Here is a 23,169-nt window from a genome sequence, read left to right as displayed (position 1 = left end):
TCATTTTGTTTATCCATTCATTACCTGATGGACATTGGTTTGTTTCCACCTTTTGGCTATTATAAATAATGCAGCTATGAGCATCCATGTACAAGTTTTTGTGTGCACATGTTTTCATTTCTCTTGGTTATATTCCTAGGAGTAGAATTGCTGGGTCACGTGCTAACTCTGTACTTAATGTTATGAGGAGCTGCCAGACTGTTTTCCAAAGTGGCTTCACCATTTTACAATCCCATCAGCAATGAATGAGGGTTCCGGTTTCTCCATGTCCTTGTCAATACTTGCTTTTGTTTGTTTTAATTATAGTCATCCCAGTAGTGACTCCTCTCCACACCAGTGAGTATGAAGTGGTATCTCACTGTGGTTTTGATTTGTATTTCCCTAATGACTAATGATGATGAGAATCTTTTCAGGAGCTCATTGACGATTTGTATATCTTCTTTAGAGAAAGGTCTATTGAAATTCTTTGCACATTTTAAATTACATTGTCTTTTTATCATTGAGTTGTGAAAGCTCATTGTATATATTCTGTATATGTCTTTTATCAAATATTTGATTTTCAAATATTTTCTCCCATTCTGTCTTCACTTTCTTGCTTCTTTAAAGCACAAGTATATACATACAAATGCAATATTTACAACATAACGATATAAAGTGGTTTAGATTTATTGTGGTGAGTGTGCTTGGTTGTATTAGGTAGGTTGCCATGAAGGGGATAAACAGTGCGGACGATTGTCTTTTACTGATACTCAAAACTGTTCTCTAAATCAATAGGGAATGTAATTATAGGAAGCCAAAAAAGAGCTAAACTATTAATAGTAAAACAATGTCCTCTAGCATATAACATATCTTCTTCATCCTTTATGTTATCCTAGTTACAAAGTAGTAGAGAAATACTAGGGGTTGGGATTGTGAGAAAAGAATAGCTGTTTCCTTCTTTTGTGGCTCAGGCAAGATATACTCTTAGAGATCTAGCTAAAAATAAAACAAAAACAGAGACTAACTTGTTCCATCAGGAATGACAGTAGTTCTACTTTTGTCATTAGAGAAATGCCCTCACAATTGATCAACATCACAGGGCTACAAGCTGTTGTCTTTCTTTGACTGTAGGTGTAGTGAGAGCAACCCTTTGTGGAGGGGAGGTAGGTGGAGAAAATGGAGTGTGTCTTTGTCACGGTCTGAGTGGAGATGTTTGCTTACTAGTAATTGAGCAGGTGGACTGCTTTGATGACCACAAAGTGACACAATGAAATGGTTGTGATCGCTTGCCCATCTTTTTGGCCAGTCTCTGTAAGTAGTTTATTCGAGAGCATTCTTAGTCCCTTTACTACATCTTCGGCTTGATCTTCAGTGGTAAGTAGAGAGATTTTTTAAGTCGACTGAAATAAATTAAGAAATACACATATCTGGCAAATTATAGTAACGGAGGAGTGACTTTTGCTTCTTTTTTGCATTAAGAGTTTGAAATAGAGTACTAAAAACCTTCAGAGAAAGATGTTCACCTTCTCAAGATTTTCCCCAGGAATGGCCTACCAAAATTGAGAAGTCTTGATCAAGACTTCTGAGCTGTACTGTGAAAAGATGTGGGTTTTCTAAAGTAGCTTGACATGTGCTGTATGCTTTTAAATTTCTTTTCATTTCCATTTTTTACAATATAAAAACTTATTCCAGACTATAAATAACACTTATTTATGGGAACAGTTCCCTAAACTTTGCTTCCTAAAGTGTAACTATTAAACCTTTTGGAATAACAACACATTTGTCTCTTAAGAAAGATTCTTTAGATTGATGTCTTATGAGTGGCTTAAGTTCTTGAGAGGCATTCTATCTTGACTCTTCTCCACACCAGGAAAGACATTTTGGATTTTCTTACTCTTAGTCTTAATCTTGTGCTTTGATCAGAATGAAGAGATGAGTCAGAGGTTACCTAACCCTAATACTTTTGGGGGAAGGTAGAACAATATAATTTTGAATCTGTAACAGGATTAACTATCAGTTTTTCCTTTTCAGGCTGATGTACAAATTTGTAATCATGAGCATATTACATAATAGTGACATAATTGAGGGTGTAGGCTTATCCTTTAGAACATAGCCCCCAAGAGACTTGTGTTCAGTACATAATGTAAAGATATTTTAGAGTGGTTGTGAAACTTTTTGCTGTCAAATAGCAGGGACTTCTCAGTCAGTTTGTGTATAGTTTGCTTTGTAGACGATGCTATCCTTGGTTAGAAAACAATTGACTCTTCCATGTCTTACTGGCATCTGCGGTTAAGTATTGCTCAAATACTATTAAATTAAACTTTCATGTGATACTGTGCTCTCCCAGACTAAGGGGTCGGCACTCTATGAGTCTTGAGGAAATAGTCTCATTTGACAATTTTACTGCCACTTATGATTTTATCTATGTGTGATGAGGTGATACAGTGACTTATTTTGGTTTGAAGGCTAGGGAAATAATCGATAAACTTGGGCCTGGAGCCAAGGGAAAGATCTGTCATCGAAGAAAGGTAATGATCAAAAGAGTAATAATTGCTGTTGTTGGCCAGCTCTGAGTGTGAAACATTTAGGGCAGTTGAGCTCCAATTTGAAAAATTAGTTGAATAATAATTATTTGACATATTTCCTGTGCCTATCACTCTGCTAGGTACTGGGAAGATAGAGCAAATAAGACATAATTCCTGATCTTGGGATACTTACATTTGGGGGAAGATAGACATACAAGCAGATATTTTTCATACTTTGGGGTAAGGACCTTTTTCTTCCCAATGCGAAAGCATACACAAAGGGGGATTACTAAATACATTTGAATATTCCAATAGCTACGATGAAAACTGTTCTTTATAAAAGGCAAGAATAAAATAAATGCACAATTCAGAATAGCGATGGGCATCAAGGGGCAGGGCAGGAAGGTAGGATTCAGGAGGGGCCCATGTGTAACTAACTTCATTGGGATGGGGAATATTCTAATTAATAAATTGAGTGATGGGTTCACAGATATATATTTTATCATGTTGCATCACCTACATATATATATGTGTGTGTGTATGTATATATTCTTTTGTATCTATCAAATATTGTATAATTTTAAAAAATCAAGTATTTCAGTAAACATTTTCCAACCTTAATTTATTAAAAGCTTTCATTCACTTAGGGTAAGTTGCAGAAGAAGAACTCATTCACTTAGCCAAACCATTTCTCTGTCTACTATCTATTTATCCATCTCTCTATTTTTTACTTTAATTTTTTGAAATACAATAAAAATAATGTTGAAGTCTTTTCACATAACCTGAATGTCCTGTTTCCCTGCCTCTTAAGGTTCCATGTACTCTGTCTAGAACTCAGTTTATAGGTCAAAAGGTTTCTGTCTGGGCTGGCCAGCCAGACATTTAAGTATTCATTACGTGTGTGTGTGTGTGTGTGTGTGTGTGTGTTTAATGTTTGTGCATGGCTTAGCTAGAGATTTTGAAATCTTTGTAGGGTTTTCCTATTTGTTGGGCAGTTTTAGAATTGAAGGCCATCAGTAGGGAAAAAAAAAGAAAAATACTATTTCCTCTTTCATCTATATCCCATATTATACAAGTGTTCTGAAAATAGCACCGATTTTCTGGGAAAGGTCATGACTGAGACTTTTCTCACCCTTTACCCTTATTCTCTAATTCATGTTTCCTTCTTATAACACGGTCATGTGCTTGCCCAAGTCTGGCTTACGAACCGTGCAGAATATCTGTGCAGTTTTGTTTTTTAAGCCCTACACTGTGCACATGATGCAGTATTTAATTTGGACTGAGCTCTGAGTTTAGTCACACGTGCTTCTTGTGGTGTTTATCTTGGAATCCACAAGTAGGAGGGAAGTATTTTTGCATTTTATACATCTGGACATTGTTCATAGTCCTCCTGTGACTTGGGAATTCTGTGTGGGGCAAAATCCAAAGAACAGTATTAAAAATAACACGGAGTTATAATGGCATCCGAGTAAAAACTCTTGAGAATATCCTTCTAATCCCAGCAGAGTTTGATTTTGATAGTGAACTTTTTTTCAGTTATGTGGTTCACTGTTGGTCTGCTTAGATTGCTGGGATTATAAGGTTACCTGATACTCTCACATGTAGGCTAATAGGCTGCCAGACTTTCTGAAATCTACAGCAGACTTGTTTTGTTGGGGGAAGATTTTGCCTTGATTTTGCATAGGGTAAAATAGGTAAATTCTGTGTACTGCTGCTGTGCCTCTGCCACTCTCTTGCTCTGCAAGCATCTTAAGAGAGACCTGTGAGGTCACTTCGTTGATCCTGCCTCCTTCCACCTCTCTTAGAGCTAAAGGTTGACCCTGAGAACACCTCAGGCGCTGTGTCTGGATGGTGGGGTTGGGGGGTTCTAATAACTGTTGTATAGGATAGTACCTCCTTTGGGCTAAGTTTCTGCTAAATTGGAAAAAGTGGGAAGGGCGTACAGAAGCCTTGCTGCTCTTTGAATGAGTTTGCATATGGACCGTATTGGTTTTTGGCCCCAATCTCGTTTTCTTTCATTCCCACATCTCATCTTTTATGCAGCTGCAGAGAGCAGGCTGGGAAAACAGAATGAAAGCTTCAAACGGATTTGCACTTGAATAAAAGAAAGAGTGATTTCTCTTGTTCAGATGATGGACCAGTCTGAGGAGAAAGTTGTTTGCTTTTTTACTTTCTGAGAAAGGATTGTTTGCTTTTTTCCCTTCAAATATAATAAAGGGGGAAAAAGCTAATAAAGTAGTTGGACCTGCCGGTTATAATTCATATAGAATTTTCAAATGTACTCAATAAGTTTCCTCATACAATTATAAAAGAAGTAAATATTGGAGGGCAAAGGTCAAAATTCTGTCGAGTTTTCAGAATCAGTTGACTGTAAGATGGTGCCAGTGCTTGGATAAGACTACTCAAGTAGGAGTTGTTTCTCTGTGCTGGTTTTTGGCCTTTCCTTCAGGAATATTTTCCCTTTTCCTTTTGTAATGTATTTTGCAACTTATAGTTTAAAAAAATTCATCAAATTTTAAGATTTTAGCGAATAAACACTTCTTGGTCCTATGATGGGAATCACAACGTAGCAGAGAATGAGTTGACTTAAGCTGGAGAGAGGTCGATAATAGGAACTCCAAAGGTTGATACTGGGAGCTCGCTTGTAATGTTTTAAGGACTCCAGAAGGAAATGGTGAAATCTGCTGATGACACCAAATTGTTTTTGCTGATCCAAATAGGGATTTCTGGGAAGCTTCTTCAGAGTATTTGGAATAGTAGAAGAATTGGGTAATGTGATAGCAGACATACAGAACTCGAAGTGGAGGCTTATGTGAAGCAGCAGGAATAATGTCAATATCTTGAATTTACAAAGCCTGCCAAGTCTAAGAGAAAGACTGTGGAAGCCCTGTAAAGGACATAGCTTTGGTTCCTCTTGTGAAAAGAAGACTTCAGATAAAGAACATTTTGATATGTAGAAAATGAAAACTACTATGGCAGTAGTTGTAATTATAAAATATAGTGATTGAAAAATATGGGATCTGAGTTTCTTTTTTAATGCCAGCAGTATTACAACCAAATAAATGCTGTTTCCCTTGAAATGGTCATGGAAGATTATATACTCATTTTATGCATGTTCCTGTTTTTGTAGCAATAGCACCTAGTATATTCTTTTGATTATTTTCTGTGGTGGCAGGTCTTCATTTTTTTTAGATTACTCTCTATTCTCTGCTTCTATGAGTTTGACACTTTAGATTCCACATATAAGTGAGATCATGCAGTATATGTCTTTGGTTCATTTCACTTAGCATAATGTCCTCCAGTTTCATCCATATTGTCATTAATGGTAGGATTTCCTTAAGAATAAGTTCTTGGTTGAATTATTTTACAAACATCACTCATTTAGATATGTAAGTTATAGAGGCTTATTAAAACACTAGTTTCATTACATTATAGACATACTATGTTTATAAGTGACCTTCTTCTTTTTTTTTTAAATTGTTCAGTTCTGTGTCCCCGAGTATTCTCTTAGGGAGGAAGCAGGAGGTTGTGTAGTGACTGGAGATTCCTTTAATGCATTGATATTTTCTTGCTAGAGCCTATATCTGTTATGAAAAAGACCCTGCGGATTAATAAATAAGATAGCCACTGTCACAGGAGCTGTGGGCTGGCCATCTATATCCATCCATCCAGCCATCCATTTACTTCAAAAGAACGAGTCACAGCCCCTTACCTCAAGATGCTTAGTTTTATTTGCATGGTGGTATATCAATGTGAAACAAGCAGCAGTCAATTGCGTCAATCTCAGTGGAGTAAGTTAATGGTTTTCAAACATTATCTATGGAAACTTTGTTTTGATTAAGTGAGGCTGGGATGGGAACGGTGCTAAATTCTTGCTTTTTCTTTTCCCCCCTCAGTGAGAATCCTTGGAGTAATTTTTGAAAACCACTAGTTCAAAGAATAAATTATCTAGAGGGAAAGAAAAGAGTTTGTGTACAGAAGCAGCTACGTAGACTTACTTTATTTTCCCTTTATTCTTCTGAGATTATTAAAACAAAATTAAAAATTTCCATTTACCAATTTTGTGCTTCCCTATTTTGAAAGTCACTATAAACACAAAAATCTCCCACATATTTAAATTTCTGACAACGTTTTGCCTTCATAGTCATAGTTCTCTCTATTTAAACTCTTAAAAGGTTTCTAATCTAAGAGCACATGAAAACCCCAAGAATAAAATAAGTCATAAAGCTCCATTGTTCTAAATGAGGGTCCCAGATTGGCTGTGTCATTCATTGAGTGGGGTGGGTTGGTGGGTGGGGGAACTTGTTAAAATCAAAGTTTTCAAACTCCAGTTTAAACATCAAATCAGAATCTCCAGAGCAAGGGCCCAGGTATTTTTAATAAGTTCTTCTCTGCATAAAAATAGTCCTTCTAAATATAGCTGTACACAAAAAGCCTAAAGATAGAATGATGTTAGAATGTATTGAAATATAACATGATGTAGGGTTGTTTTATGTAGTTCTGATGATAGAAAGTATGATTAATAGTTATTCGAACCCACCTGTAATAATAGAAGGCTTCATATTATGGTTAACAAATGGGTTCTGGAGCCAGAATATCTGGGTTCAACCATAGTTTGGTCACTTACTGTGTTACCTTGGGCAAAATATTTAATAATTCCTCTGTGTCTCAATTTCCTTATCTGTGAAATGGAGCTAATACTAATGGCACCTGTCTCAAAGGGTTTTTGTGAAGATTACATGAGATATTGAGTGAAAAGCACTTAAAGCAGTATTTGGCATATAGTAAGCCCTCAGTAAAAAATTGCTGTTACTATTGCTTGTCTCTCTAATGTATAAAAATAAACATCTGGTCTCTGTTGTAATGCTTTTTATGAGTTCAGGCCTACTTAAGAAGAAAGTGAAAAGAAAGCAGGAAAAATGCTCAGATATGAGTGTGTGTGTGTGTGTGTGTGTGTGTGTGTGTGTGCGCGCATTTACATCTAACTATATTGTATAAAAATATAATGGGAAAAAATCATACCCTCTTTAAGTGCTTTGGGATAGGATTTAAAGTAACAGATTCTGAATTTGCTACATTTTGCATTTCTACAACATTCTGTGATAAAACCAACAAGAGTGAATATGATCCTAACAGACACAGTAGATGGCGCTTTAGACTTAGTTTTTGAAGAAACAGTACAAGAGTGGGAAAAGAAAACTAAAGCATATTTGAACGGGCTTTTTTTTTTCACCACTAAGACAATTTCATCTCAGAGTACGTGCCTCAGATATAAGGATTTTTCTGACAGAACTGGATAATAATTTTAGTAAAAATAAATCTCCCAGTTGCTATGTTTGGGCCAGGTTTGTCACTTGGAAAGTATTAGTTGTTTTTTCAGCTACAAATATATAAGAAAGTTATTTTCTTTCAAAACATTGCCTTATTTATGAGATATTTCCCCTTCTTTGTCTCCGTATTTAGTATTTCTGCTTCTAGTTTTTTCCTCCCTTTATTATTATTTATTTTACAAAAATGTCATATTTAGCAATTCACCTATATTCATTCTAATAGGCCTTAAAATATAGGCCTGCATTAAAGGGTAATTATTACTAAAATGTGCTTTATGTACTTGGTCTTCCTTAATCTTAGCAATAACTCTGTGAGGATTATTATTCCCTTTTTTAAAAAAAGATAAATAAACTGTCTCAGAGATGTTTAGTAACTTGCCAAGCTCACATACTTATTGGTTGAACTAGTAGGTGCTTCAAGAATTACATGAATGTATTAAAGTTGTATTTTTTGGAGCACCTCCTGTGTGCCAGGCATGCTAAGCACTGGGCATAGAATAGTGACCAAAACTGAACTGGGCCCTTGTAGATTACTAGATACTTGATAGTGTCTCTTTGAAATTTATAGGATTGTGGAGATGCAAAGATGTATTTCAGAATCACTGCGATTGTTGGATAGACCAGGGAGCACTTAGCCAAAGAGAAAGAATCACACCTATCTTAAGTGTATTATTATATTAAAATATTTATTTACTCATTGTAGTCAAGGGAAAAGCAAGACCTCCTTTCTCCAACTCTTGACAATTAAATGATAAAATAAACAATAAAAAACAACATGAGCTAAATTGTCTTCCAGATAACAATCAGGAAGAGTAAGGAAAATATGTGTATACTAGAGTGTCAAAATTTCCATTGGTAAATGGTATTAAAATATCTAAAGCAAGACAGTGTCACTCAGTAGTGTGAGTCAGTCCAATGTAGTTTGTGTACAGTAAGAGCTTGGTAATTTCTGGATGAAATTACCAAGTGCCATTTGGTGAAACCTTTCGGTGATATCGCAAATAGCTAAGGACCCCTTTTATCTTGGAACGTTTAACATTTTTCTTTAATTTTTCTTCAGAAAATTTCACTATTGTTTTCATATATGATCTTGTGATATAGAAAGGTACGTAGTTGCTGAGGAAACATAGACTAAGAGTTTCAAATTGAGGTCAATGACTGGGCTTCAATAAGTCTATAGAACCCCTGAAATTGTGTAAAATTTTATGTGTATGTACTTAGGAACATTACTCTGTGAATAAAGTTCATAGCCTTCACAAGATTCTCAAAATGTTCTATGACCCTTAACAGATAAAGAATTGTTGTAATTAGAACTTTATCCAAAAGGGTCTGCTAGATTCAATCTAATTCAGGATCATGAAAACAGAGAGATTTTCCTTCCCAAATAGGCATCTTGGGGAAGGAGGGCTGCTTTCGTTCCTTTTAGGGACTGCAGTTTTGAGATTCTGAGTGATTTTGGAATTTGGAGGTATGTGTTTAACAATGGAGTTTTGTAACTCTTAGCTCTCAGTAGGGCATCCTCATTTAAATTGAGGGATACCTTTTGGGGAATTTGAAAATACGACTTCTTTCTAATTCAGCTTTTTAGTCAGATGAATAGTTATTTTAAGAAAATGAAATAGAAAGGAGTAGGAAAGGGAAAAAGTTGTTCTATCTTCTCAGTGGAATACCTGACTAAAGAAATTAATTCCTAAATATTAAATTTCATAACTAGTTAAAAGAGCTCCTTTAGATCAGACAAAAGTCTTCAGTATAGGTCATTTGATAATACAAATTGATTTTGTACTTTTTTTGGACACATACGCTGCTCTCTTGCCTATCACCTGTCTTGTCCTAACCTTTGCATATATACTCTGCTGAAGAGCAGGTAGTTATAACTTAAACGTACAGTTATATATTTGTGGTAAATCTTTTACCTGTGGATCTACATAGAAAAATCAAGAAGTAAAATAAGTTTTTTAATTTAGCGTATTTAAGCCCCTTATTTTGATCTAATTTTTTTTGGATTAAACAGTGATATTTTAATACTACCCGGTCACACATAATAATAGTACCTACCAAATAGAGTATGGAAGGATTAGATTAAATAATAAATGTAGTGTTTGGTGCGGTATCTGGAATGTAATAAATGCTTCATGTATTCATTATTGCTGACATTATCATCATCATCATCATCAGTAACATATATTAATCCCCATGACTAAATATACAGCATAAAGCCTAAATAGTAAAATCACCCAAAGACAGAGGAATGAGAAGGTCAAGTTGATTAGCCTCTTGTTTAGAAGAGCAGATTATTCCAGGGGTTAGGAGAGTTTTCTGCAAGGCATGTTTAGCTTTCCTTCATGGGTTGATAGAGATATGGATAGCTCTTTTGACATGAGAAAAATACAGTAATGTCATCAAATTTATTGTAAGCTGAGGGTAGGGACCGTATTTTATTTACTTTTTATCGTTAGCCCCATTTTAGTGTTTGGCCCATGGTTGGCATTCCATTAAATATGTGTCTTTATCTGCCTATGCTGTCTTCTTGGTTTTTATTTAGTTTCCAAAATAGTTTCCATATTCAGAGTTTATGAGAGAGTCATATGAGTAATGTGGCTTTTTTAGAATTATTGATTAAAATATAGATATTTTTTGGAATGAGACTGTTTTGTTTGAAACAAATTACTTGGGAGACAAGAGTTAATCCAACTTAAGAATATTCAGCCTTAAGACATTTTTTTTTTTGTAGAAATGTAGTCTTAAAAAAACAAAAAACTTTGTCTTCATTCATGTACATATCAGGCAATCACTAATGTTTAACACTTAAGTTACGTCATGTACTGGTGTATATGTGATAATGGAATAATCTGCCTAAAAAGCAGTATCTTCAATAAGATATTTAAGAAACACTCTTTGCTTTACTCTCTTTTTAGAGAAATTTACATGCCTAGCAAAACATTTATAACTACAGGAAATATGATATTTTTCAGAAATAAATACAGATTGTAGGGAAGTATGGCCACTGTGACTAAGTTAGATAGTTGTTCCATCTGTTAAGGAAAAGCTATCTGTTTTTTTGGAGCTGTATTTAGATTAAGTACTAAGTTGGACAGATACAGTTAGTATTCCTATTGCATACTTGAGTCTAGAGGTACATAGGCCCAGAATAATTTGTTATTGTCTATGGGAACATTATAGATATGACCCTTTGGAAAAATGGACTCTCATCGGGCTTAGTTGGTTCTAGAATTACCCACGGTTGAGAGTTCAGATTAGGGGACAGTTTGAACTTCTTAGGTCATAGAAATGTTATCTTCTTATTATCTAGAAATAGTGAACTCTGGATGTCTTCTGGGAAATAGTACAGATCTCTTACAATAGGAATTGAGGTCTGGTGATAAATGCTACTCAATATATAGTGTTATAGTATTTTTGTTTTGGTGGCAAATTTGCTTACAGCATATGTAATTGGTAGTCTGTAGTTTGGTATCCATTGATATACTGCCACTCATTTGGTTTGGAGTTGGGAGAGGTTTGTAATAACAATATCATTTGGTCATCAAAGCGCTTTTGGTCTTTTTCTTCTAAGGTAGTATGCTGTTGTCAAGTAAAATTTTTCTGAGAATTTTCAAAAGAATAGAATTTGAAAATTAAATTATTTACTAACCAAAGAAGGCAACTACCTCTAGCCTTTATTGTTCTCTTGGTTGAAAAGGCATGGACAGAAAGGGATAAGAATGGTTAAAAGTTTTGAAATTGGTAAGTTGGAACCTGCCCCATCCTGATCATTTGATCGCAAGAGTCACAAAAGAGTGGACCTTTTTATCAGTGGACGAAGAGTTCAAGTTTATCTGAATTTAGTATATTAAATTATATTTTAACCATAGTAGCATGTTTTTAAAACTTACGTTAATCATAATTGACTTTTTTCTGTTGTTTTGTGAGGTGATCTCATGTGGCTGCAAAGTCGTTTACAGTTAACCCTGAAGGTAGCTCATTTTCCTAAGGGCACCTTCTCTAGCATAGTGTTTATTTGCAAAATAAACCACATTTTCCCCTGTCTTTTTAAAATGATAGAGCCATTTTCTAACATATGGAAACATTTCTGCACCTCATGTTCTTTTGAACACGTAACTCCATGTGACTTACAAATGTTGGTAAAAGCAATAGATATTTCCAAATGCTATTAGAATGGTCAATCTAATATAATGGTATTAGAAAAAAGTTCATTGGGATAAATGAAGACTAGAATGAGTTATGTATTAGTTACTCTTTCCAGGGTTTTAATTCCAGGATTTCTTTAATTTTTATTTCTACTGTAATATCAGTGTCATCACGAAAGATACAACAATCATCCCCTCAGGTAACCAAATGTTGCCCAGACCAAAGGTAGAAAATTCCCCTGGCTTCATTATAGAGAAAATCATAACTGGAAGTTAAAAAATTTGTCTAAACTTTTGAAAGTATTTTAAAGTATGATTGTCAATAACAAAGTACATAGCAGTGTGAGATTTTAAGCAGATAAAACTGCATGGATGAATGAATAAAGTGTTTCTGCAATATTAACAAATGATCAGCTGCTGTACAGGGAGAAGTAATATTAAACTATGTCATAATTAATCAATAAGATGTGCATCCTGTGGTCTAAACTTGTTCTTAAATGACATCTCGAAGTCTTTCGAGGAAGGATAGATAGTATAGTTGCTGTCTTCAAGGGAAAAAACATGACATCACAACCATATATTAAAAGTAATGAGGTGAAGTAAAGGTATCCTCTGAAGAATTGGCGAGGAGGAAGAGGAGAGGAAGAGAAGGAAAAAGAAAAGAAGCTCTTTAAGAAATAGAAATAGCCGAAGATGTTAAGGTATCTAATATTGTCAGGAACACTGCATGTAGTGAGATTTTTGGCAGAGTGCAACTTCAGAGCTTTCTGAAGATTCTAAATGCAAAAATTGTTTTTTCAACACAGTCCTATTTTGGAATCAGATGTTCTTGGGCATCTTGAACTGAATGTCTGTAATTACATCAGCTGTTTTGTGAGACTTCATTAATTCGACACATATTTTAGTTCTGTCTCCTATAAGATAATATGCTAAGCATGCAGAAAGAGCAAGCTGGTTAAGATATTGTTTCTGTCCTTGGAGAACTTATTATCTAATAAGGGAGAGAGCATAAATATATAAACATCTGTAGAACAAAGCAAAACAAACCATCTGAGAGGATTCTATAGACAAGACAGATCCCATTCTTTTGTCAAGATGAATGCTTCATGAAGGAGGGGCAAATGAACTGGATGTTATATGACGTGTAGAATTTCGACAGATTAAGATGGCATTGGGGTAAGAGTTAGGCTTTTTGCAAAGAAAAAAGAATGAGCAAAAATGGAGCAGAGGTGGAGCTGTGGACATACTGGAACAGGGAATAGCTGAAGTAGGGTGAAGTATAGATTTTATGGAAGAGAGTATTAGGAGATGAAATGGGAAGTAAAGCTTGGACAGGACATGGAAGGTTTTGAAAGTGAACTGGAAAATTTTAAAATTTATTCTCTAAACAGTGGGGAATGAAGGCTTTTTAGCAGTAGCAGGATAGAAGCTAATAGAAGGATTAACTGGAAGGATACAATGGAGCAGGGAGAAGTTAGAATTAAGAGTCAAAATTAAGTCTACGGCCATGCTACCCTGAACAAGCCTGATCCCATCTGATCTCGGAAGCTAAGCAGGGTTGGGCCTGTTTAGTACTTAGATGGGAGACCACCTAGAAAGACCAGGTGCTGTAGGCGTAAAAAATCAAAAAATCAAAAAATAAGAGCTTGTAAGCTGACAAGATCCTTGCAATCTGTGAGGTCAACCAAGGGTTGCCTTGCCTCAAAAAATAAAAAAAAAGAATCAAAATTAAGAGGCCATTGCTGAGGCCCAGGTGAAAAATAATAAAGGCCTGACATAAGGTATGGTAGTGGAAGTGGAAAAGAAAAGAGAAACATTTGGTAGGCAAATTAGCAGAACTGAGACGTAATTGTATGTGGAAAGAAAAGGAAAAAAGAAATGAACTAGGGTGGTGGTGGCGCTAACAGAAAGATATTAGGAAGGGGAGCTGGTTTGGGAAATGAAGATTAGTTAAATGTTTGAGATGTATGTGTGGGGGCACGTAAGGATGGTAAAAAAAGAGAAAGAAACAGACAAGATTGAAAACGAAGCCTTAAATACATACCTTTTGTGATTTGAAGCGAAGAAAAGAGGTTAGCAAGAGTAGTCGAAGAGGGCAGAAAGAAACCAGGACACTGTTCCAGTTCCCTCTTAAGCTCTGCGACCCTGTTTCAGTGCAACCGCTGTAATTTCTCCTGTCCCTGCAGTCTCTGCTGTACTGCCCCAAAGATTTTTCACTGTGCAGTGAGTGGCCTTTCTGCCAAAGAACCCCCAGAATTTCTGGGAAATTGGTTATAGCAGCCCTCTAACGTGAGTTAATCATTCCTTTGTTCTTTCTATTTAAACATCATAGAAGCTGTTATGAGTGACAACCAGCAGAATGACATGAGAAATTAGAGGCTTACAATGTCAGTGCCAAGATTACATACCGTCCTGAGCTCACCTGATAGGTGAGATTCTGTGTGCTAATTCCCCACTCAGGACAGACTCAAGAGAGCCTGTTGCTTCTTTTTCTGTATCTTAGGAGTGAGGGGAATGACAGTAGGTATTTTAGAGGTGTAGATTCTGGCTGTCATGTTTGCTGTCTAGATCAGTGTGTGACTTGGAAACTAAGAAGTAAAAGAATTTCAGTGACAGTTTGGTCAGTAATATGCTCCAGAGGAGGAAATAAATGAGGATTGAGAAAAGACCATTAGGTTTGGTGGTTTTGAGGTCATAGATGGTTTTTGAGAAGGTAGTTTTAGTACACTGATGTGGGTGGAAGAATCCAGGAAGTTAAAGAATAAAGAAATACATTATAAAAAATGAACTTAACTATCGGGAGATGAATGAGAGTAGAGAGATGAAATGTTAGCTATGGGAGTACTAGGGTGAAAGGAAAGCTCTCCCCCCGCCTTTTTTAAATAAAATGGGAAAATGAACATTTGTAGGCAGAAATAATGAAGAGGAGAAAGAGGGAGAGAAGGAAGGTTCTGGAGAGTAGGGGATTGATTATTGACTAATATATCTTAGAGGAGTCTGGAGAAGCGATCAAGTGTATGGGTTGAGGTATTGACATTGGGAGGGAGTACTTACAAGTCAGGAGAAAGAGGACAAAGATGGGTGAAGGTACAGGGGAGCTTCCTGGTAGAGGACAGATACTCTGGGAGGAGATAGCACATGGCCTCAGACATCTTTTTAAGGAAGGTAAGGCCATTTTCTAGGAATGAGGAGAAAGGCGAGAGGAGAAATGTGCAGATGTGGAGCAGCTGCAGTGAGAGAGAAGTAAAATGAGGTAAGTTGTTGAGTTTCAGTGAAGACACAATTAAGCATAGATAGTTAATTTTAATTTTTGCCTTTCTTTAGTAAAATTCATGTTTTTTAAAGTAAAATGACAGAAGAAAATTCTATGAAAGTAAGTCTGCACTTAGAATTGGGAACAATTTCGTTGTCAGCTAATTCATGCTGATGCACATGTCTTGGATCCAGAAATATGAATGATGATGGTACTGTTACTGCTTATGGCCGGATCACGAAAAAAGCAATATATGCTTCAGACTTGATGGTACTTTCACGTGTTATAAGAAAACAGAATCTCTCCAGAGACATGTTCTAGGAATGTAGCTTGGGATTTCGCCAAGCATATTTCTTCTGTCACTCAGTGGCATGGTTTTGTATGACACAGTGTCTGACTCCCCTCGTTTCTGATTTCCTCTTGTTTCATATTTCATATGAAATATATTCTCTAGGTTTGGAAATATACCAAATCAAGAAATAGCCTAATGTGTAAAAGATGTTTGACTCAAGCCAGGAAGACTTAATTTTCAGAATTTGTGATAATAAAAATGGAATATTATATATTAAATATTTTACACAATGAATTTAATGTCTCATTTTTCTGAAACATTCAGTTCAGAAAAGTGAGACATTAAATTCAGTGTGGCTAGCATTAATTGTATTTCATGAACTTGATAAACATCTACAGAACAAAGCACAATTGAACTGTCTGAGAGGACTCTGTAGGTAAGACAGATCCCATCCTTTTTTGTCAAGGTGAATGCTCCTTTAAGGAGGGGCATGTGAAGTAGACATTGTAGTATATATAAAATTCGGGCAGGTTAAGATAACGTGTGGGTAAGAGTTAGGCTTTTGGTAAAGAAAATAACATGAGCAAGGATGGAGCAGAGGTGGAGATGTGGGACGTTTTTAGGAACCTTCTTTAGTTCCTTTTTTGAAAATAAAGACTTCAGGTAGCTGTTTGATACTATGGAAGACATAGTCCAGATAGCATAACATCTTTTTTTGTTTTGTTTTACTTTAATGGTAGTTGTCTGGTTTTTAGTTTTACCTTTTACTCTTAAACTAGAAAGAAAATAAGAGAGACACCAAAATCTTTATATTTGAGCAGTTGGTATCTCTGTTCAGTTCAACTGAACAATATTTTTAAATAGCTGCTATATATAAGATGATAATGAACATCAAAATCCTGCCTTCAAAAACATATTCTGTTAAGAGAAATTGTACATATTCTGTTAAGAGAAATTGCACTTTGGAAATTTTAATTATTTGAGCAAACTTTTAATGTTCAGTATATTAAACAATACAAGCAAACCAAGTTATGTATAATATTTTGTATTTCCATTGTGAGTAGAGCTTCACTGTCCAATATGTTTACCACATGTGACTATTAAAATGAATGAAAATTAAATAAAATTAAAAATTCAGTTGCATTGTTGTATTTCAGATGCTCAGTAGCTAAGCATAGCTAGTGGATATTGTTGTAGACAGCATAGATACTGAACATTTGTATTCTCACAGAAAGCTCTGATCGTGCACGTCTCCTGGTTGATCGCCCTCCTGTGGTCTTTGCCACCCTGTAGCCAGAGTAATTTTCGGGGGGCAAGGGGGATCAATTCAAGACATTCCTCTCCTTAAAATCTGGTTCGCTCAGATTTAAAGCCTTACAGTGGTCTACAGGACCCTCAGGATCGTCCACTCAACCAGTCATCTGACTTAATTTTGTACAACTATTTAGTTTTGCTCTGGACACAGGGCCTCCATGCTATTCTCCAAACACAGCCCTACCTGGGCCTTTGCTCTTGCTGACCTTTGTGCTGAGGATGCTCTTCTCTGGTGGACATCCTCTGATCAACTCCCTTTCCTCCTCGGGTCTTTGCTCACATGGCACTTTCTCAGTGTGCCCTCTTGGGACCACCCAGTTTAACATACCACCTGCCCCTACTGCAACTCCCGATCCCCTTTCTCTCCTCAATTTTTAAAAAATATAACATACTAATTAACATCTAACATACTAATTTACCCATCAAGTCAATTGTCAATTTTCTCGTACCTCACTCCCCCTTGTCTAACTAAAATATGAGCACCAAGAGGTCTTTTTGCTCCCAAATTCTGAACAGTGTCTGGCATGAGATATGAACTCAATAAACAGTTTTCGAATGGACAAATTCTCAATGTCATCAAAGAGGAGATCAGAATATAAAAGAAGGGGCCGAGAGCCAGTGTTCACCCAGGTGCAGAGTTTCTTGCTTGTTCACAAAACAGAATTTCTTAAATTGAGAACTGCAGAACTCTCAGCACATAATAACCCACTCAAACCCCTTCCTGCACTAAGACTTGACCAGACTCTAGCATGGCTTCTTAGCAGCATCCTGTCCTGTCCCTAGGAATAATCTCCAGCCCCTATTAAATGTCTACTTGAGAAAAATTTAACACCTGACTGCCCTTTCTCAGAGCTTTTATTTAAAAGGGCTTATCATTGTGATTATGGATCTCTTACAACTCCAAAATCTCTCTCTCAAGGACTGAGAGCCATTCCTTTGAAATGTAATGGCAGGGTGGAGAGTGGGGGGAACAGAACCTCTGTTTCCTGGGAGGATAGCATCCTAACTTCAGTCATTTTCAGCCAACAAACACAGCTGGCCTGCTTGTCTTTATATTGACCAACCCTTTGTCATTTTTCACTTCTCTGACTCTACTGAGCCGGCTCCCTCACATTTTCCCTTTAAAACGTCAAATCACCTCTGCATAAATGGGGATGGAACTCAGCTTTTCACTTATGTTCAGTAGTTACCGAATAAAATGTTTCACTATTTTCAAAGCAAAACAAACAAAAAACACTCAGACTTCCTGTCTCTAAGCAAAAGTTCAGATCAACCATTTCAGAAGTTCATGCCCCCAAATTATTAACTTGGTATCATGAAGTATATTATGTGAGAACATTTTTGATGAGGAATTAAAAAATATCCTGATTCACTTCATTAGAAATCATAATAGAATTTTCTGTGCTATGTTTTCATGAGTCTGTGCACTTACAGTGTATATAACCTGGAAGAAATTTAAATGCTGTTATTTCATTTTTATAGGGCAACAAATAGTCACTGTAAGATTAAAACTCAAGGTTAAATGAAGAGTCAGAGATAGAGTAGGATCAGGACACAAAAGAATTGTATCTTTACTCAGCCCTCACCAATTCCAGAGATTATTTTATGTATTATACAAAATACACTGCACATAATAAATCTCTCACATTTTGTAAATATTTAGCTGTTGTTGATTTATTTCTGCCCTACTGGCAGCCATCATGTCTCTGTCCTACATTGTGAAAGTCTGTTTATATGTCTGTGTCGACATCATCTGCTCTTGCATGGAGGCTTCTGGAAAGCAGGGATCATATCTGTTTATTTTGCATAATGCTTAGCATAGAGCTCTGTACATGAAACTTTATTTTTATTTGATGATGATGATTTTCTTTATGCATTACTTTCCTTTCCTGTCTTTAGATTGGCCAAATCTGCTGGTAACTATTAATCCAGTAGAATACAGAGGTGGAATTAACTGTCAGATGCCTAGTTAGGCTGGGCGGCTGAATGTCTCACACAGCTATATGAGGTCTTATGCCACCGCAAAGAGGTACCCTCTTGTAAAAAGATGAAAAATACAAAAAAGCCACCCACATTGGTTTTCATGAAGGAAAAATCTGGTGTCTAGTTTTACCACCAAATGCTTGTCAAATAAACTTGGCATGAGGTCAAGACTGAATATAGTAAACAGAAAATTCAGATATAAGCTACAGTTATCCTGCTGTTTCTTCTTTCTAGAATATATGAATTTTTGACAACTAAAACTTTATCAATTATATATTTGTTCTTACCAAGAATAAGACTTCTTTTGTAAAATCGCTTTATAAACTTTATAGGAATATGTAAAAACTAAGTTAATATTGTACATTAAGTATATAAAGGTACTACTGGACAGAAATAATACTGTTCATCTCCTGAGCAGATGAGGAATCAAGTTCAGAGAAATTAAATGGCTTATTCAAAGGAATACAGCTTGGTAGAGCTGAGACTCAAATTCAGGAATGATTGGATTCCCGGTTACTTGATCTTTCTGTAACATTATTTCATCTCTTCCTAAAAAAAAAATTTCAAATCTTTTATGATTATTTTCTATAAATCACATATGTTTTCTTAACCATCAATGAAGGCTTTTTTTTTTTTTTTTCAGCTCAGTGTTTCAGAAGAGACTATAGTTTTTTTTCTTCTTTTTTTTCTCTTTGAAAAAATGGATTTTTGTTCCAGGACTCTGTTCCAAGATTTTAGGAACGTGATAGCATCAGCGTGAGTATAGACTTATCAATATACCCATTATATATCTAAAAGGAAATAAATTTAAGAGAAATATATTTTCAAGAACACTGAATGGAACCTAGACATATCAATCAGCAATTTGCTAGACTCTAAGAAGAATTTCCTTCTCTAGATTCAGTTTTGATGGAGAAATTTTGTGACGTCTATAATTGCTTAACCTCTGAAACAGAACAAAATCAGGAAGTAGGAGAGATTTACACTCAGTACACTTCATGCGTATCTCTGAAACACAGGTGATATGGTGGCGATCAGAATGCTGACACAGCCTTCTTTCCTATTTTTTAAAAACTACAACGACACATAGCTTGAGGAAGAATATTATTCTTGAAAACTTATACATTTTGGATCATTGACATAAAAATGTTTAGTTGTTGGCTAGATGATCAGTTCTCTTAAAACTAGGTATCCTGTCAGAAGCAAATATCTTTGAAACAGCATGGTATAATTGAAAGATGCAATACTAACTAACTAACTTGTTTAGACAAATTATTTCACCTCCAGGCTCAAAAATTTTATGTAAATTGTGATCGACATATATCCAAATAAATAGATTTTTAAAAAATGGGTTCATATTGATGAAAAATGAGATCGTAAGCTAAGGAAACAAATTGAGGACTAGCACAACACCACTGAAGAACTAATATGTGACATAGAGCCGGTAAGGAATAGTGTAGAGATGGCTGAAATTTAATGATTTGGAGCAAAAGCTTGAAACAATCACAGTAAACACAGAGGTAAAAGACTAAAGTAGTTTGGTTAACAATGATAGATATGACACAAAGATGAGTCAAGAAAAGGATTACTGGTTTCTGTGAGGAAGAGAACCTAGCAAATCGAACTGAAAAATTTTTAGACATGATACAGCAAAACTTCAGTGAGAAAACTGAAATGAGAAACTAAACTGCAGATCAAAAAGATGCATTGAATACTGAAATTGGTAAAGAAGAATCGGTATCAACTTATATCCTGATTGCCACTGGAGAAAGACTTCTTCCATCATTTACTCAAAAGCAAAACTCATCTATAATTTGACTGGTCTCAGATTTCACAACAAAGTACAATACGAGAGGGGCAGTGTCAACAAAGCTCTGATAAGAGTGTGGCCCAAGAACGTTGTTCCTAGTCAGGTTGTCGAGGAAAGTATGTGACAGGCACATTACCTTCAAATGTGGAAGAACTCAAAGAATATAACATCTGTGAACTCTTAATGAAAAACCTATTTATTAAAATGTAACCGACCAAGAGGTAAATCAAAATAAAACCCGTTGTGACTATTAAATTTATATATATATGATATATAAGGACTAGCACATATATTCCTTATATAGTCCTTACTATATAAGGAATATATGTGCTAGTCCTTAATTTGTTTTCATACATATGTGATATATATATACAGATATATATATATACACATACACATGCACACACACACGTGTGTGTGCGTATATATACACACACATATATATACATATATGTGTGTATATATATGTATATATATATGTGTGTGTGTGTATATATATATATATACACACACACACACACACACACACATATATAATTTAGAAACTATAGAATCCGTGGTAACAGAACAGAATGCAGATGTTATACATCATGGCAAAGTAAAACAAAAATTAGGTAGGTAGAAAGGAAATGGAAATTATCTCCTTACCTTTCATAACAACAAGTCAACCAGTATGGTCTAAAATTTAAGTTTTAAGGCAACATTAATCTACTCTTTATAAAATCATTTTTCTTAAACTTAGAGTGATTTTTTTTACAATTAATATTTTTTGAGTATAAAAGCATTTTCTAAGATTTCAATTTTCCTTTTTTTCCCCTTTTCAAAATCACTTTTATTTAGTTGTTTAATCTTCTTCTCGCCCCTCTCCCATTCCAAAGTCTAAATTTTCTTGTTTCATTTTAGCTTGTTAATTTCAAGTAAAATTCAAATTAATATATATTATTTATTTGTAAAAGTGAGTATACTCATCTCAGAAATAATAAACTTATTTCTGTTCATTTATTCATCGATATATAGCTGTCTGGAGTGATTTTCACTAAATGTTATTTCTGAATATTTCTCAATGATGAAATTTTGGCTCATTTGTTGCATTTTTTGTTGTATATTTTATATTATTTGAATATTGGTAGTGAGAATGTTTTAGTGAAAGTGATATAATGAATTTGTTACCCTGAAAAATGGGTGTATGCTTACACACCCATTTTTATACACAGTTTTATATCCTCATTTCTTTTTAACATTTTCATGACCCTTTTCCTCTTGCCATCATGTTTCATAGTTACATGGCATTTTATGGATGTGTTATATGTCTTCTTTCACTCTTGGTGTCAGTTTCTTCATCTGTAATGACAGAGGTTGGATTAGATTGGTAGTTTGCAGTGTTTTTCTTTAGACTGTAGAACATTTCCAATAAATATAACAGTTTATAATTCTCGGAATATAGTTTCAAGGCTATAAGGATTAGGTAATTTCTGAGGTTTATTACAATACCATAAAAACGAGTTTTCTTCTTAGGAATATTTTTTTTTTTTTGAGTGACTACTTTTCAGGTAATAGCCATGATCTTGAGTCAGAATTTTAAAGTGAAAGGGAGGGGCATGTAAAAACCATCTGGTCTATTTCCTTAACTTTTGGGTACAAGGAAACCAATTTAAGTTGCTGAACTACATTACACAGCCAGCTAAAGTAAATGTGACTTGAGCCCAGATCTCCTGACTTCTTATGCTGTTCTTTCTCCTACAGTACATTTAAAACATACATGCATATATATTAGGTATATATATACATATGTAATATATATAATACATATATACACACATACATGTATTTTAAATAGCGTGCAGGAAAGATATAATTTTATCTTAATCCATTTCACATGTAGACTAACTTATAAATGTCAGGAAATAGACTTAATTTATAGTGTATTTATTTTCTTCCTCACGAAGAGATCGGCAATGCAGACGTTATTGAACTCTTAAGTTCCAGGAGTTAGAAAGAAAAGTGAGTGGGATTCTGGCAAGGAAGAAAAAAAGCATTTACTTGTCAAAGATTTGGAATTTACTGTGGTTACTTATATTAAAATAAAACTAAAACTTGACTTGGCAGAAGATTAAAAACAAAGCAGCTCGAAAGTGTGTGCACATCATGGAGAAGATGCCCCTTTTCCTTCAGGCATCCAAGGGGGAAGGGAATACTGTTTCTTTGTGTTGCCTGAGCTGATTTATTTAGTTATGATTTCAACATGCTTACAAGGCAAACCCCAGAAAACATTGCACAACAACATTAACCAGAACAAATTGTGCTTTCTGCCCCGTCGTATCCCCTACCCCTTAAGGTTTTTCAAATAAAACAGCAGTGATTTTTGTTTTTTTGTTTATTTTAAATTGTTTAAGTGGCTCTGATATATTTGACTGTTGGGTGTGGCAGGTAAGTGGTAGCACAGGTTCCCAAACAAGAAAGAGAATTAAAGGTGATGTGACTTGATTATTGGAATGTATAGAATGTAGAGTTGTGAGAAGTATTATAGACTGCCGG

At 35.2% G+C, this 23,169-nt stretch overlaps 1 protein-coding gene and 1 pseudogene across 10 annotated transcripts in view; both read left to right on the top strand.

Moving 5' to 3' along the window:
• Positions 1–23,169, top strand: part of RAD51B (RAD51 paralog B) — a 490,110-nt gene that overhangs the window by 60,417 nt on the left and 406,524 nt on the right. The window lies entirely within an intron of this gene.
• On the top strand, positions 13,480–13,598 carry LOC111735905 (annotated as a pseudogene).

The sequence above is a fragment of the Pteropus vampyrus genome, unplaced genomic scaffold (assembly GCF_000151845.1).
Source record: "Pteropus vampyrus isolate Shadow unplaced genomic scaffold, Pvam_2.0 Scaffold15, whole genome shotgun sequence".
Taxonomy (NCBI): domain Eukaryota; kingdom Metazoa; phylum Chordata; class Mammalia; order Chiroptera; family Pteropodidae; genus Pteropus; species Pteropus vampyrus.
This window is presented reverse-complemented; position numbering and strand designations above follow the sequence as displayed.